Below are 17779 nucleotides of genomic sequence, written 5' to 3'. Positions count from 1 at the left end.
GCTATGGGGATTTTCTCCTGCTCTGGACAGTTCCTAAAATGGACAGAGATGTCAGCAGAGAGCACTGTGGTCAGACTGGAAAGAACTACACAACTTCCTCTGGAGCATACAGCAGCTAATAAGTACTGGAAGTATTAAGATTTTTAAATAGAAGTAATTAAAAAAAATCTGTTTTATTTTTAAACCAACTGTTATTACTAGAAGTAATTTACAAATCTGTTTAACCTTCTGGTACCAGTTGATTTAAAAAAAAATATATATAAATAAATTAAAAAAAAATTCCACTGGAGTACCCCTTTAAGACTCCTGGCGAGCAGTGTTCTCTCTATCCCTAGGCGACACCCCCAAGGCCTTAAAAGGGGAACTCAGCATTTGGAACAAACTGTTCCGAACGCTGGAGCTGGCGCCGGGAGCACGTGACATCATAACCCCTCCCCTCATGATGTCATGCCCCGCCCCCTCCATGCAAGTCTATGGGAGGTGGCGTGACAGCTGCCACGCCCCCTCCCATCTACTTGCATTGAGGGGGCGGGGCATGACATCATGAGGGGAGGGGCTATGATGTCACAAGCTCCAGCGTTCGGAACAGTTTGTTCCAAATGCTGAGCAGTGGAGTACCCCTTTAAAAGTGAGACTTTGGCCAACTTGAACTGGTCAGAACATTGTCCTGCGGAACCCGGCATGCTGGGAGTTGTAGTTTTGCAACAGCTGGAGGCGCTCTGGTTGGGAAACACTGGTTTAAAAAGGGGATATCCCGTCAATCAGCTGATCACTCCGCAGTGCAGGGCGTCCAACCCACCCATCTGATTTTGACTTAAAGGGGTACTCCACTGGATTTTTTTTATTTATTTATTTTTATAAACTGGTGCCAGAAAGTTAAACAGATTTGTAAATTATTTCTATAAAAAAAAAAAATCTTAATCCTTCCATTAATTATTAGCTGCTGTATGCACAACAGGAAGTTCTTTTCTTTTTGAATTTCTTTTCTGTCTGACCACAGTGCTCTCTGCTGACACCTCTGTCTGTGTCAGGAACTGTCCAGAGTGGGAGAAAATCCCCATAGCAAACCTCTCCTGCTCTGGACAGTTCCTGACAAGGACAGAGGTGTCAGCAGATAGCACTGTGGTCAGACAGAAAATAAATTAAAAAAGAAAAGAACTTCCTGTGGAGCATACAGCAGCTAAAGTGTACTGGAAGGATTAAGTTTTTTTTTAATAGAAGTAATTATAAAAAATCAGTTTTATTTTTAAATCAACGGGTGCCAGAAAAATGATTGTTTTCCAGTGGAGTGGCCCTTTAAAGGGGTATTCCAGCAGTAGAAACCTATCCACAGAATAGTAGATAATTGTCTGATTGCGGGGGTCCGACCTCCCGGCCCCCTGCAGTTGTGAGAATGAATAGATACATGGAGGGTGTACTCTTATCTCCGTACCCCCATACACAATCTTGTGGGGTTTTTGGGACATTTACCAGTGACTGAGGCGACAGAACTGATCATCTCTATTTTAGAATATACGGAAATCAGCAATAAGTGCAGGACTGGAAGCCATGGGACATCAGTGTATAAAGGGGTACTCCCACCCCCAGAGGTCCCACCCAAAAACACTTAGGAGCCAGAATGGCGCACGTCATGTAAGGAGTCGTCATGCAACAGGACGTTATGTGACGTTATATGATCAGTCAGTTGTCCCAGTCATTAGTGTCCCCCCCTCCTCTCCCCCCCCCCCGTGTCACAGTCATTAGTGTCCCCCCCGTGTGTCAGTCATTAGTGTCCTCCCCTCCTCTCCCCCCCCCCCGTGTGTCAGTCATTAGTGTCCCCCCCTCCTCTCCCCCCCCTTGTGACACAGTCATTAGTGTCCCCCCTCCTCTCCCCCCCCCGTGTGACACAGTCATTAGTGTCCCCCCCTCCTCTCCCCCCCGTGTGACACAGTCATTAGTGTCCCCCCCCCCTCCTCTCCCCCCCGTGTGACACAGTCATTAGTGTCACCCCCCCTCATCTCCCCTCGTGTGACACAGTCATTAGTGTCCCCCTCATCACTGTCCCCTCATCTCTCACTGTGTGTCAGTCATTACTGTCCCCTCATCTCTCCCTGTGTGTCAGTCACTACTGTCCCCTCACCTTTCACTGTGTGTCAGTCATTACTGTCCCCTCACCTTTCACTGTGTGTCAGTTATTACTGTCCCCTCACCTTTCACTGTGTATCAGTCATTACTGTCCCCTCACCTTTCACTGTGTGTCAGTTATTACTGTCCCCTCACCTCTCCCTGTGTGTCAGTCATTACTGTCCCCTCACCTCTCACTGTGTGTCAGTTATTACTGTCCCCTCACCTCTCACTGTGTATCAGTCATTACTGTCCCCTCACCTTTCACTGTGTGTCAGTCATTACTGTCCCCTCACCTTTCACTGTGTGTCAGTCATTACTGTCCCCTCACCTTTCACTGTGTGTCAGTCATTACTGTCCCCTCACATTTCACTGTGTGTCAGTCATTACTGTCCCCTCACCTTTCACTGTGTGTCAGTCATTACTGTCCCCTCACCTCTCCCTGTGTGTCAGTTATTACTGTCCCCTCACCTCTCACTGTGTGTCAGTTATTACTGTCCCCTCACCTCTCCCTGTGTGTCAGTTATTAGTGTCCCCTCACCTCTCACTGTGTGTCAGTTATTCGGGTTCTTCCTGCTTCTGAGACGAGCGCTCGATGCAGGACCTGCCGGCTTAGCCAAGCAGTGGCAGAGACAGGACAGAACTGGGCAGGTCCTGCAACAAACGATCATATCAGAAGCGGAGAGAAGATCGGGGGAAACAGAAAAAGCTAAACAGGATCTGCAGGGAACCAGGGATAGACAAGTATGGCATTATTCTCCCCAAATAGCTTCTCACTGCAAAGGTAACTTACGTGTATTGTGATCACCGCGCACTCTACACTAATCACAGCCCCATATATAATACCGCACTGGACAGCGCTACACTATGATTTACTCGTCACCTTGTCATTGGGGCGGTCCCCGCAGCTGCTCCCCCCCCCCCCCGGCCCTGGTAAAATGGAGGTTTATTAATACAATTATGAACGCGTTGCAAAAAGGAAACTCCTCTTGGAATTATGACCAATATGTTTTGCGAGGACATTCTTCATATAACACACAGCGCATTCCCACAGTGTGATCTCACAGCCAACGCATTTCGGGAAGATCTTCACATTACGGACAAAGCGTTTCAAGAGGCTTCTCTTCAAATAACGGCCGGATTTTTGAGAGGAGGCGTCTGCTTTCGAATTACGAACGTGCTTCGAGATACTCGACTTCAGAGAACGCGTTTCGAGAGACTTTGAATTATGGTTTCGAGGCCACGCTGAACAGAGGACGCTTTTTTGAGCGCACACTCTAATTACAAACACGTGTAGAGACTCTGGAGAATTATGGACAAAGTGTTCCGAGAGGATGCTCCGCCGAGTCAGGAACGCATTTTAAGACACAGACCAAGCGTTTCAAGAGAACACACCTTTCCTCATCAGGCCCTAAAGCGAGAGGTGCCCTCAAAACACGCCTGTAATTTTATTAACAAACCTCCATTTTATTATTTTCTATTAAAGAGCGGTATCCGGTCATTTTTTGCTCAGCACCATATAGTCTCCTCCTACTCCTTGAGGGTAATCTAAAAGGGGCACTCCACTACCCACTAAACCCTGACTGACGCCTCTGTCCCTGCGTATAGACCAAAAAGCTTAAAGGGGCACTCCACTACCCGCTAAGCCCTGACTGACGCCTCTGTCCCTGCATATAGACCAAAAAGCTTAAAGGGTCACTCCACTACCCACTAAGCCCTGACTGACGCCTCTCTCCTGTGTATAGACCATTAATCTTAAAGGGTCACTCTACTCCCCGCTAAGCCCTGACTGACGCCTCTGTCCCTATCTGTGTATAGACCATTAATCTTAAAGGGTCACTCCACTACCCGCTAAGCCCTGACTGACGCCTCTCTCCTGTGTATAGACCATTAATCTTAAAGGGGCACTCCACTACCCGCTAAGCCCTGACTGACGCCTCTGTCCCTGTGTATAGGCCATTAATCTTACAGCGTACCCATCAGATCCAACAAAATAACTTATTTTTTAATCTATCACTCAGTACCTAATCCTGACCATGTACATGTAATTTTTATGTGTCTCGCTCCTTTATTTTTTTATTTTTTTTTATTACACTTTTCATTTAGCTCACTAGTCTGAATTCCTCTCAAAGGGAGGGGGCGTGGCCTCACTGTGCAGGTCTCCGCCCCCTCCCTCAGTATACTGTCTGCTCACATCTCCCCTAGCATTAGCAAAACTACAACTCCCAGCATGTCCTCACTGACAATAGTGGGACACAAGATGACAGTGGGAGGATTTTCCCCTGCACTGACAGCTGTCAATCAAAGAAGTGTGTCCATGACATAGGTGATGACTCATGGACACAGCAGGACTAGTATGTGTCCAAGCAGGCAGGGGGGGGGGGGGTTCAGTTGTTTGACTGGATTTTTCACTATGAAATACTGAAAATTTTCTAATGAAAACAATTGCAAAACCTATTGGTTATATATGCTTTACAACATGTCAAATGTTTTTCTGACAGTGCACATTTAAAGGGGCACTCCACTAACCGCTAAGCCACGACTGACGCCTCTCTTGCTATTTGTATATAGATCATTAATCTTAAAGGGGCACTCCACTCCATGCTAAGCCCTGAGTGACGCCTCTCTCCCTGTGTATAGAGCAGAAATCTTAAAGGGGCACTCCACTAACCGTTAAGCCATGACTGACGCCTCTCTTGCTATCTGTGTATAGACCATTAAATCTTAAAGGGGCACTCCACTCCTTGCTAAGACCTGAGTGACACCTCTCTCCCTATCTGTGTATAGACCAGAAATCTTAAAGGGGTACTCCACTTATGATAAAGGACAGGACAGGGTCTAAGTGTCTGATTGTGGAGGGGGTCTGACCTCTGTGGCTCTCCACCATCTCCCGTCTCTTCCATCCGGACGCTGCTTTTCCCCGCTGCACTCTAACGCTAGCCTCCACTTTCCAAGATGGCCTCCTTGTGCTGTGCAGTGGTGGCCCAATCGGAAGTGAAAGACGGCTCCAGTCAGAAGATTGTGGGGGTCTCAGAGGTCAGACCCTCGCAATCACTTATAATAGGGGATGGGCTTATTTAAAGTGGAGTATCCCTTTAAGATTTTGAGCCTATACACAGATAGAGGCATCAGTCAGGGTTTCATACTAAAGCATAAAGCAGCTTTTCCCAAGCAGGGTACCTCCAGCTGTTGCAAAACTACAACTCCCAGCATGCCCGGACAGCCGAAGGCTGTCCGGGCATGCTGGGAGTTGTAGTTTTGCAACAGCTGGAGGCACCCCACCTGGGAAACGCTGCTTTAAGTGTACTATGGCCTATGTTGACACTGGGTGTCAGAGGAGAGAAGGGTCGGGCAAGTGTCCCTCTGCAGAATACATGTGATATTGTACACCGAGATGGGGAGTGGTTGCAGTTTTTGCAACAGCTGGAGGCACCCTGGTTAGGAAACACTGCCATAGAAAGTCGGGACGGCGCTCCCTGCCTGCAGTTTGGGCAAAAGGTGTCAGGTCCCTTTAAGAAGACACGGCCTGTTGTCACGTTCCGTATAGGCCCCAGGGCCCAGATTTAGGAAAAAAAAATTAAATGAATATGGTAAAAATTTTAACTAAAACCCTAAATATTTCTGGAGGGTTTTTTTTTTTTGTTTGTTTTTTTAATCTATGTTTTTATGGGTAATTAATAAAAATGTCCCAATTAAGTCCCAATTCATCGGATGGGCGAATCGGTTACGGGGCACGAGGGATGCGTCCAGGGGCCACAGTCAGGGGCCACACACAGCGCCCCCTGTGTCCCCCTCCGGCCTCTGCAGCGCGGCTGAGCTGTACCGAGAGGCCGGAGACCGTCCCCCCGCACCGGCCGCCGCTCCTCACCTGTGGCCCCCGTCTCCGGAGCCGGTTCGGGCGGCTGGGTCGCAGGATGTGCTGCGGGCGGCCCTGAACACTTCGGCTCCTGCAGGTCGCGACAACGCTCCCAGTCTAAGGGAGAAGGGAGACAAGGAGCCATGGTGGGGGGAGCGGCGCCATTACCCAGGCCAGAGCAATCGAGCCAATCCTCACCATCTCACCCGAAAGCCCGCTTCCAGGGCGCTGAGAAGACTCCGGGAGGCCGGCCGGGTGTGAGGGCGACCAGTAGGCGGGCGGCCGTGCGGGTGCCGCCGCTCGATCTGCTCATTTCACCTCGGTTTCGTGAAAGTCGACATCGATGTGATAGTCGCCTCGATTGGTCGGGTCTATCCTGTTCCGCTGGCCACACGGGCCGACGTGACGTCACTTTCAGTGAACAAGCAAATTTTTCAGGGGGGAAACATCGCGAGACTTCACAGGGGGAGAAGTGACGTACGGATTTAACCTTGGCAACCGATCAGACCATAGAGGTAGAAAAAAAAAAAAGAAAGGCGTGAGGGAACAGCCTGCCAGTGCCGCTCTGTAAAGCGTGCGGCGCTCTATGGTTGTTGGGGGGAGATTTAGCGAAACCTGTCCAGGGGGAACAGTTAGTTGCCCATAGCAACCAATCAGATCGCGTCTTTCATTTTGTAGCAGCCTTATCAAATATGAAAGCAGCGATCTGATTGGTTGCTATGGGCAACTCAGCAACTTTTCCTCTGGACAGGTTTTGATAAATCTCCCACATGATCCTCCGAAAAGGCGTTTTATTAACCTCTTCTGTGCCGTGATGTTTTTTATTTTTCTCAATTCGTAAACATTCCAGAGCGGTTTTATTAGAACGTTTTATTTTGCCACAGAGGGGCTTGGGTTCTTTTTTTCTTAAAGGGGTTATCCAGGAAATTATATATATATATATATATATATATATATATATATATATATATATATATAATCTCAACTGGCTCCAGAAAGTTAAACAGATTTGTAAATTACTTCTATTAAAAAATCTTAATCCTTTTAGTACTTATGAGCTTCTGAAGTTAAGGTTGTTCTTTTCTGTCTAAGTGCTCTCTGATGACATGTGTCTCGGGACCCGCCGAGTTTAGAAGCAAATCCCCATAGCAAACCTCTTCTAAACTGGGCGGTTCCCGAGACAGGTGTCATCAGAGAGGACTTAGACAGAAAAGAACAACCTTAACTTCAGAAGCTCCTAAGTACTGAAAGGATTAAGATTAATAGAAGTAATTTACAAATCTGTTTAACTTTCTGCAGCCAGTTGATATATATATTTAAAAAAAAAGTTTTTTCCTGGATGACCCCTTTAATTTTATGAGACCAAGTAGACTTAGAATTGACACCGTAAAATGTAAAGTCAATTAAAAAATAAAAGGGTTCAGTTTTTGTTTTTATGCTGTTAGGTCTCGTTCATACGGCGGAATTTCGGCAGAAGAAAAATTTCGCTCGGAAGTTTCGCTAAAGTATTGTTTTCGATGAGATTCTGCTTGACCGTGCAGACGGCGGAATTTCTATGCACAGAAACATCTAGCGGCAAAATGTTAACTCTTTTTATGAAATCCGCTCACAAATGCATCTATGGAGACGGCGCATTTCTGAGTCTTTTTAGCGCCAACTGATGATTCGGCACCTGCCGAGGATGGAGGGTCCAGCAGGAAACTTTCTGCCAAAAAGAATACAACATCTGAACATGGTCTTATGTTACATTTCCTCACAAATTAAAGGGGTATTCCAGGAATTATTTGACTATGCTACAGGGGCTGTAAAGTTAGTGTAGTTCATAATATAGTGCAAACAAGAAGAGGTTGTCCAGCGCAGGTAGGTCAGGAACAGGATACTTTATTGCATATAAAAATACAGGTACACGATAAACATGAGCAAAGGTGAGGCGTTTCGGCCCTGCAGGGAGTTGTCGTTTTGCAACAGCTGGAGGCACCCTATTTTGGAAACACTGGTGTAGGATAACACGCTCTTACTCTATACACAGTGATGTGTGATCGCTCAGTATTGGGGTCTGTAGATCTTCAGGGGTCCTGACCTCTGAATAGACGACCTGTGAAGTAAGGAGGGTACAGATTGAAGGTTATGTAACGTCTGACACTTTAGTCTTGACAAATAACAATAATAATAAAAATGCACGCAGACAGAAATGCTGGATTGCTGCGAATGACAGATAAGTAAATGATTACAGGTGTGGTCTGATTTCATGCCACAAGAGGGCATAACAGTGCTTCCCCTGCAGTCTTATTAAAAGGCTCTCAGAGGCTACTCTTGTCTAGTGTACCTCTTGGGGAAACATCATTGACTGCCAGACATGTCACTACGATGCATTCAAAGACATTTTGCCCAGTCGGACGACATCATTTGACTGAGAAAAGCTCGGAAAATTGCCCATTGACCAATCGGAGCCTCCACTGGCATACCTTTAGGGTGAATGACACACATATATATATATATATATATATATATATATATATATTAAAAATACATATATATGCTAATATACTGCAGAAAAACATTTTCCTTGTGAGATATATCAGCTTGCTATTTGCTTGTGACCAAGAAGATGAAGACCTTGGGACGAGGCCAAACGACGCAAGATAAGAAGAGGAGTTGAAAGTTGGAGACAAAATATTGGAAGACATATAGACTGTGCAGAAGGGCAGATATATCCGGAATTTTCTGGTAGAATAGGGGGATGGCAACATCAGTGAACTATGGCCAAGAAAGAAATGAATGTTTAATAAGCTAATATATATAGGCGCAATACAGTGGTCCCTCAATATACCATTGTAATTCCTTTCAAATGAACCATCGTTAGTTGAAACCATCGTATGTTGAGGGATCCGTGCATTGTAAAGTATAGGAAGTTATACTCACCTGTCCCCGCCGCTCTGGACCTTCACCTCTGCCCTGGATGTCGCCCTCCATCGCTGTCGCCGCATCCCCAGGGTGTCCCCGCCGCTCTGGGACCGTCTCTGCTGGCCGGGATCGTCGCTCTTCATCGCCGTCGTCACTGCGCACGCCGCTCCTATTGGATGATGGGACGGAGTGCGCGGCGACGTGATGATGACGAAGGAGATCGACGGCGATGCAGCGGACCCCGAAGAGGACGGTCCGGAACGTCGGAGGACAGGTGAGTGACCATCACCGGACCACACGGGGCTCCTTAAACGGCTATCCGGCGGCAGCTGAAGCAGTCTGCGCTGCCAGATAGTCCTATATGCGATGGCCCCGACATACAAAAGCATCGTATGTTGATGCTGCCTTCAACATGTGATGGCCTCTGAGAGGCCATCGTATGTTGAAATTATCGTATGTCTGGGCCATCGCAGGTCGGGGGATCACTGTACTCAAATAACCAATCAAAATATAACATGATGATTTTGACGTGATAACTAACCTCCCCTTTTTGTCAAATGTAAAAACCAATGTACTTCCGTATAATAGACAGAACTCATTGGGACAGCTCCTTAGCCAGTATGCTGAGAAGGAGATATATACCAACATTTTGTCTGGTGTTTATTTCTTGTGTCGACACTCAGCAGTATACAGCGGCAGTCACGCACATTTTAAGGCCTAACCAGAAGCCAACCTTGACAGTGGTAGGGACTCCTGGCAGAAAATTGTGTATGATTATGTGTCAGCCAATCACAGAAGTGCTCAGAAGGCATGGTCTTCCTGTGACCAGATGACGGGATGAAGCACAAGCATGACCTCATTCCGAAGAACCTAGTGGACAGTGCAACTACTATGGGAGAGGGAGGACTGACAGACCGAGCGAGCCCCTCTACTCTCCCTATGCATTGAGAGGTCATCAGATGATGAGCGGATTAGGGGAGACAGAAGACATTGCACTATTCATGGCCCTTGTACAGCTGAAGGGTCTGCACAGGCAGCACGTTGGCCCCTGACTGTACCTACAGATATGGGGCTCCTTAGAGATAAGTAAAGTAGTATCCTCACCATATACAGAGGTAAGAGTGTGGGCCCAGATAGAAAAAATCTCATACAGACAGAACTATGAATGCTTATCTATCACTGCCAGTGACTAAATTAAACCAATAATTGTAATACAGCTTTAGAGACTTTTTGTGACGTCTCTGAAAAAATAAAGGAAGAAAATTATACATTTCTGAGTACATATAATGTATAGGAATACTGAATGATAATGTGATGTCCCAGTACAGGACATGGTCCTGTACTACCCTTAGGCCCTGTCAGGTTGAGACCCTCAGTGACCTGGGGGCTCCTCTGCAAGGCCTTCCCCTGTTGTTCCATAATGTTGTGTATATCACTTTAATGCCTAGACAGTCTCCTTATGTATAGGTAGTACAAAGGACCTGTGGGAGGTCTCAAGGACCTGTGTCTGTCACATGTTATGTTATGCAGTTACATGATTTGTTGTCACATGTTCTCCCAGAGAGCACCAGCTTAACCTATGACCTGCAGCTTGACCAATGGTCTTTAGTCCAGCCCCCCACTATATAAGGGGGCGGCCATTACAATTCACTCTCTTGTACCATCAGTCTTTACTGAGACAGCAACCACCAGAGATCTCTGTGCAAGTGATCAGCGTCTGGAAGACCCCAAAAGCTACAGTCATTCCAGTAAGTCCATGTCTGCTGTCACTGAAAATAGTCAAGTGCTGAATATAGTCAAGTCCAATCTCAAGTCAAGTTAATAACAAGTATTGGTCCAGCAAGCTGCGAGGTCCTTCTGGGTTCTGGCCACCTCTCTGGGAAATCTGGCCTTAGCTGTGAAGATAATTCCACCTGTCTAATACTCAGTAAAGCCTCCGTTTGACCATAACTGGTTGTGGACTCTCATTTCACTTCTAGCAACTGGGATAGCGGAGAAACCGGGCGAGTGGTGTTCCGGAACCCTAAAACCACACTGGTGTCACAAACACTAGGGGTTAATACCATCTTGCCCCCGGGGTTAATACCATCTGATCCCACCACTCACACCGCTACACTCGTGGTCCCGCCATACACCCGTGGGTCATCACAATAACATAGTGGCCTTCGGCCAAATCAGATTATCAAGTGAATAGTAAAGAATTAGTTTATTTACCTTACAACTTTACCTCACATCTTTACCTCAAATCTTTACTTCACACTTTAACTTCACATCTTTACCTCACACCTTCACCTCACATCTTTAGCTCACATCTTTACCTCACACCTTAACCTCACATCTTTACCTCACACCTTGACTTCACATCTTTACATCACATCTTTACCTCACACCTTAACCTCACATCTTTAACTTACACCTTGACCTCACATCTTTACCTCACACCTTGACCTCACATCTTTACCTCACACCTTCACCTCACACCTTCACCTCACATCTCTACCTCGCACCTTAACCTCACATCTTTACCTCACACCTTCACCTCACATCTCTACCTCGCACCTTCACCTCACATCTCTACCTCACATCTTTGCCTCACACCTTAAACTCACATCTTTACCTCACATCTGTACCTCACACCTTTACCTCACACCTTGACTTCACATCTTTACCTCACATCTTTACCTCACACCTTCACCTCACATCTCTACCTCGCACCTTAACCTCACATCTTTACCTCACACCTTAACCTCACATCTGTACCTCACACCTTTACCTCACACCTTGACTTCACATCTTTACCTCACATCTTTACCTCACACCTTCACCTCACATCTTTATCTCACACCTTAACCTCACATCTTTACCTCACATCTGTACCTCACACCTTGACTTCACATCTTTACCTCACATCTTTACCTCACACCTTCACCTCACATCTCTACCTCGCACCTTAACCTCACATCTTTACCTCACACCTTAACCTCACATCTGTACCTCACACCTTTACCTCACACCTTGACTTCACATCTTTACCTCACATCTTTACCTCACACCTTCACCTCACATCTTTATCTCACACCTTAACCTCACATCTTTACCTCACATCTGTACCTCACACCTTGACTTCACATCTTTACCTCACATCTTTACCTCACACCTTAACCTCACACCTTAACCTCACATCTTTAACTTACACCTTGACCTCACATCTTTACCTCACACCTTCACCTCACATCTTTACCTCACACCTTCACCTCGCACCTTAACCTCACATCTTTACCTCACATCTTTACCTCACACCTTCACCTCACATCTTTACCTCACACCTTCACCTCACATCTTTACCTCACATCTCTACCTCGCACCTTAACCTCACATCTTTACCTCACATCTCTACCTCGCACCTTAACCTCACATCTTTACCTCACATCTTTACCTCACACCTTAAACTCACATCTTTACCTCACACCTTAACCTCACATCTTTACCTCACATCTGTACCTCACATCTTTACCTCACACCTTACCTCACATCTTTACCTCACACCTTAACCTAACATCTTTACCTCACAGCTTTACCTCACACCATAACCTTAAATTTTTACCTCATAACTTACATTCTGCGATAGAGAAAATATAGAGACTTGTCTAGAAAAAGGGAGGTGACCCAATCTAAATCTACAAGCACAGCTACAGCTGTAACAACTAAGGCAACCATGGTGGCTGAGGAGAATCCTTGTGGTAATGAAGATGGAGGATGTGCCTCACCAGCTCAGCAATTTTCATATAAAGAACAATAATTTATTATTGAGTAAGTATGTGTGTAATTTCTGATTTATATATGTGTAAAAGTGTGATACATCTGTGACACAGGCTCCATTTATGGCTCCCACTTAAAGAGGTTATCCAGGATTAGAAAAACAGAGGTGATTTCTTCCAGAAACAGTGCCACCCCTGTCCTCAGGTTGTTTGTGGTATTGCAACTCATTTCATTTGATGCCAATTTGTAATACCACACAAGTATTGGTGTGGCGCTGTTTTTGGAAGAAATTAGCTCTGTTTTCCTGTTCACTGTTACGCCTAGCGCTCCGGGTCCCCGCTCCTCCCCGGAGCGCTCACGGCGTCTCTCTTCCTGCAGCGCCCCGGTCAGTCCCGCTGACCGGGAGCGCTGCACTGTCATGGCCGTCGGGGATGCGATTCGCACAGCGGGACGCGCCCGCTCGCGAGTCGCATCCCAGGTCACTTACCCGTCCCGGTCCCCTGCTGTCATGTGCTGGCGCGCGCGGCTCCGCTCTCTAGGGCGCGCGCGCGCCAGCTCTCTGAGACTTAAAGGGCCAGTGCACCAATGATTGGTGCCTGGCCCAATTAGCTTAATTGGCTTCCTCCTGCGCCCTGGCTATATCTGATCTCCTCCCTTGCACTCCCTTGCCGGATCTTGTTGCCTTGTGCCAGTGAAAGCGTTTAGTGTGTCCAAAGCCTGTGTACCTGAACTTCTGCTATCCATCCTGACTACGAACCTTGCCGCCTGCCCCCGACCTTCTGCTACGTCTGACCTTGCCTCTGCCTAGTCCTTCTGTCCCACGCCTTCTCAGCAGTCAGCGAGGTTGAGCCGTTGCTAGTGGATACGACCTGGTTGCTACTGCCGCAGCAAGACCATCCCGCTTTGCGGCGGGCTCTGGTGAAAACCAGTAGCCTCTTAGAACCGGTCCACTAGCACGGTCCACGCCAATCCCTCGCTGACACAGCGGATCCACAACCCGTAAGCCGAATCGTGACATTCACAATTAGTGATGAGCACCAGGGGCCCCATTCAAATTCACGATTTTTCGCGAATATATTGGCGCTTATTCGTCCTATGTTCGCGGAGTTCACATATTCGCTATGTTTATTCACTTTTTTTCCCATGCGAAAATTCGCATAAAAATTTGCATGTGGGAAAAAAGAAAAAAAAATTAGCATGTGAAAAAAATTGAATATTCGTCATTACGAATATATAGCACTATCTTCGAAATATTCTCGAAATCCGATATTCGCGATAAAAATTAGCATTAAGAATATTTGTGCTCAACACTAGAGACTATTACACATCTCCCCAAATTCTCGGCTCGGCTGCTTTGAAGTGATGGGACTGAGCTGCAGTACCTCACACGACCTGTAGACGAGAGTGGCGCTGTTTTTTTTGCCAAAAGAAGTCGTGTTTTTTTCTTATCCTGGATAACCTCTGTATTGTAGATCTGTGAGATGGAACAGGACCCTTGTGTTTTACTATAGACACTGATGGTCTATAGAGACAGCCGCCATCTTTGTCCTCTATAAGCTGCTAGCAAGTAGTGTTGAGCACGAATATTCGTAATGCAAACTTTTATCGCGAATATCGGCCCTCCGCGATTTCGTATAGCGCTACATATTCTTAATGAGGAATGTTCTTTTTATTTTTAGCTTTTTTTTTACATCCTAATTTTTATGCAAATTTTCCATACGAATAGGGGTCTTTTACATGGGTCTATCACGTGGGTCTGTGTTTTTTCACATGCAAATTTTTATACAAATTTTCCATGCAAATTTTCGCATGGAAAAAAAAGTGAATGAACATAGCGAATATATGAATAATCGTCAATATATTTGCGAAATATCGCAAATTCGAATATGGCCCCGGCTGCTCATCACTACTAGAAAGATGTCGTCTATATCGTGGGGGTTCAACCTGCGTCCCTCCAGCTGGTCACTTACCGTGGTGGCGCCTGGGACCTTCTATGACCGGGACCTCGCATGACTGAGACCTTTATGACCAGGGTGCCTTCAGCTGTTGCAAAACTACAACTCCCAGCATGCTGGGAGTTGTAGTTTTGCAACAGCTGGAGGGCCGCAGGTTGGACACCACAAATCTATATAACAACTGAGACCTCTATGATCAGAGTGCCTCCAGCTGTTGCAAAACTACAACTCCCAGCATGCCTGGACAGCCGTTGGCTGTCCAGGCATGCTGGGAGTTGTAGTTTTGCAACGGCTGGAGAGGCGGAGGTTGGACACCAAAGACGAACTGTGGCAGTAAACATGGAAAATGTCGTCCCGGTAGCCATGACACGGTGCTGTACACTATAGACCGAAAACAGGACCTCCATGTCTTCAGCCATTCTCCATTATAGTCTATGGACAATGCGTAACAATCTGAGTCTCCATTTCTCATTAGCAGATTCATCAATCCTTGGGCAGAGGAGCAGTTGCCCATAGCAACCAATCAGCGGCCATCTTTCTGAAGCCCTTTTTTTTTAAAACGAAAGCAAACTAAATCTGATCGGTTGCTATGGGCAACTGCCCCGCTGCACAAGGTTCTAGTCAGAAATATCTAGGCCCAAAATAAAACTCTATCTAGGTCCCCAAATGTCTATCTTTTATCTCTATAGGAGGGGGGGGGGGATTTATCATTGTTCCTTGTGTCGCTTTTCTGGAAATTTTGTGGAGTTGAGGGAAATCTTTTAAAAATTTGCCCCATGTGGGAGATTAATCGAAAACTGTGTAGAGGGAAAATGTTGCAGTTGCCCATAGCAACCAATCAGATCGCAGCTTTTATTTAAAGAAAAAAAGGCCTCTGGAAAATTAAAGAAGCGATCTGATTGGTTGCTATGGGCAACGGCACCATTCTTTTTCTACGCAGGTTTTACTAAATCTACCCTCCTATGAGGTAAACTTCCCACAAGTGCACTAAAGAAGCACTTGTGGGAACAGAGGAGCAGTTGCCCATAGCAACCAATCAGCGGCCATCTTTCTGAAGCCCTTTATAAAAATGAAAGCAAATGGCATCTGATTGGTTGCTATGGGCAACTGCTCCGCCGCACAAGGTTCTTGTCAGAAATATCTAGGCCCAAAATAAAACGCCATCTGGGCCCCCAAATTTCTATCTTTTACCTATTTCCTGCGGGGGGGATTTATCATTGGTCCATGTGTCGCTTTTCTGGGAATTTTGTGGAGTTGAGGGAAATCTTAAAAAAATTCGCCCCATGTGGGAGATTTATCAAAACCTGTGTAGAGGGAAAGTGGTGCAGTTGCCCATAGCAACCAATCAGATCGCTGCTTTCATTTTTTTAAAAGGCCTCTGGAAAATAAAAGAAGCGATCTGATTGGTTGAAATGGGCAACTGCACCATTCTTTTTCTACATAGGTCTTAATAAATCTACCCTCCTATGAGGTAAACTTCCCACAAGTGCAATAAAGAAGGCGGCAAGAAAAAATATAAGGCCTTGTTCAAACGAGCGGAAAAAAAATCCGCTCAGAAATTCCATTGCAGCAGAGTCCTATTGTTTTCAATGGGAATATGCTCTAAGCACACGGTGGATATTTCCGATTCCAGCCGCCGCAGGAAGAATTGGCGTGTCTATTCTTTCTGCGGAATCTGCTCTGAAATACATTGCTGTCTATGGAGACGGCACATTTCTGAGCGGTCCTAGTGCCGGCATGTCTGAATTTGCGAAAGTATATGGAAATTTTGCGAATGTATAGGGAATAAGATATCTGATTGCGGGGGGGGGGGGGGGGGGGCACACCACATCACGTCACACCACATCACGTCACACCCCCTCCATTCATGTCTATAGTGGTTAACAGTATCTGCGATGGAGGCCCCAAACAGAACCTCCGATACAGATGTAAACTATGGTCCCCAAAACAAATAGATTTTGGTGGTTTCAGAACTGGTGGTTCTTTATAAGATCGCTTATTACACTCATATATATAAATAAATATATATGCAGCATTATAAGAATAAATATTAATCTAAATAAATAACATGAAAAACCACAGATTTGTAAAACCAAATAACCACATATCTCTATATCCCCAATTCTGAATCGACTAAACAGCAACCTCCTAAGGTGATAAAAATAGGTAAGTATATGGTCACTTTACTTTGTATATATTTTTATTTTTAGTTGGCCTCTATAATACAGTATTTCTAGTTCATTTGCACACAGTACACAGCAGCCATGTAGGGTCAGATCCACTGTCATCTGTATCTGTTCCATAGGCATTGCAGTACTCATAGATTGCCACTAGATGTCCTCAGAATACAAGCTCCTGTGCAATGTCTTTGCCCTGTATAATTATTCATCCATAGCCCAAACTATTTGTAAGGTGTTAAGGTGGCCGTACACTGCCCATAACTCAAACTGTTGTCCTTCCCGACCTCCCCCTCCTTCCCCATACACATCAATGGGTAGCAAAATCAGCTGCAGAAAATCACAGTAAAATATGGCCCTTGAAGGGCCGGCTCTGCCTATAGGCAAAATAGGCAGCTGACTAAAGCGCCCTCTTGATGGGGGGCTCCGCTCTGCTTGCGGCAAGAAAGTTAGACAACCAGCATCCGAATCACTCGCTCAGCCACCAACTGACATAGAATTACATGAGGAGGAGGTTTGTTACAGTGTGTCACCTCAATAGTAAGGTGATTACATGGGGAGGAGGTTTGTTACAGTGTGTCACCACAGTAGTAAGGAGATTACATGAGGAGGGGGTTTGTTACAGTGTGTCACCCCAGTAGTAAGGAGATTACATGAGGAGGAGGTTTGTTACAGTGTGTCACCCCAGTAGTAAGGAGATTACATGAGGAGGAGGTTTGTTACAGTGTGTCACCCCAGTAGTAAGGAGATTACATGAGGAGGAGGTTTGTTACAGTGTGTCACCTCAATAGTAAGGTGATTACATGAGGAGGAGGTTTGTTACAGTGTGTCACCCCAGTAGTAAGGTGATTACATGAGGAGGGGGTTTGTTACAGTGTGTCACACCAGTAGTAAGGTAATTACATGAGGAGGAGGTTTGTTACAGTGTGTCACCCCAGTAGTAAGGAGATTACATGAGGAGGAGGTTTGTTACAGTGTGTCACCCCAGTAGTAAGGAGATTACATGAGGAGGAGGTTTGTTACAG

At 46.0% G+C, this 17779-nt stretch overlaps 1 protein-coding gene and 1 long non-coding RNA gene across 5 annotated transcripts in view; both read right to left on the bottom strand.

Moving 5' to 3' along the window:
- The window catches only part of INO80 (INO80 complex ATPase subunit), a 79826-nt gene extending 73340 nt beyond the window's left edge, over positions 1-6486 (bottom strand). Inside the window, exon 1 of one of the 4 annotated variants that reach the window (XM_056545528.1) lies at positions 6158-6486. The gene's annotated coding sequence lies outside the window, so the exon portion shown is untranslated. The other 3 variants (XM_056545530.1, XM_056545529.1, XM_056545531.1) reach the window with 3 other exon arrangements.
- Positions 6487-7712: 1226 nt separating this feature from the next.
- Positions 7713-14671, bottom strand: LOC130295381 (uncharacterized). Its single transcript, XR_008848809.1, has 3 exons — positions 14593-14671; positions 10079-10104; positions 7713-8054 (listed from the first exon to the last, which is right to left on the bottom strand). It is a non-coding gene; the product is annotated as an uncharacterized LOC130295381 (long non-coding RNA).
- Positions 14672-17779: the final 3108 nt, after the last annotated feature.

This window comes from Hyla sarda, chromosome 11, assembly GCF_029499605.1.
Source record: "Hyla sarda isolate aHylSar1 chromosome 11, aHylSar1.hap1, whole genome shotgun sequence".
Classification (NCBI taxonomy): domain Eukaryota; kingdom Metazoa; phylum Chordata; class Amphibia; order Anura; family Hylidae; genus Hyla; species Hyla sarda.
Note: the sequence above shows the minus strand (reverse complement) of the source record. Positions and strands in the feature narration are given on the sequence as shown.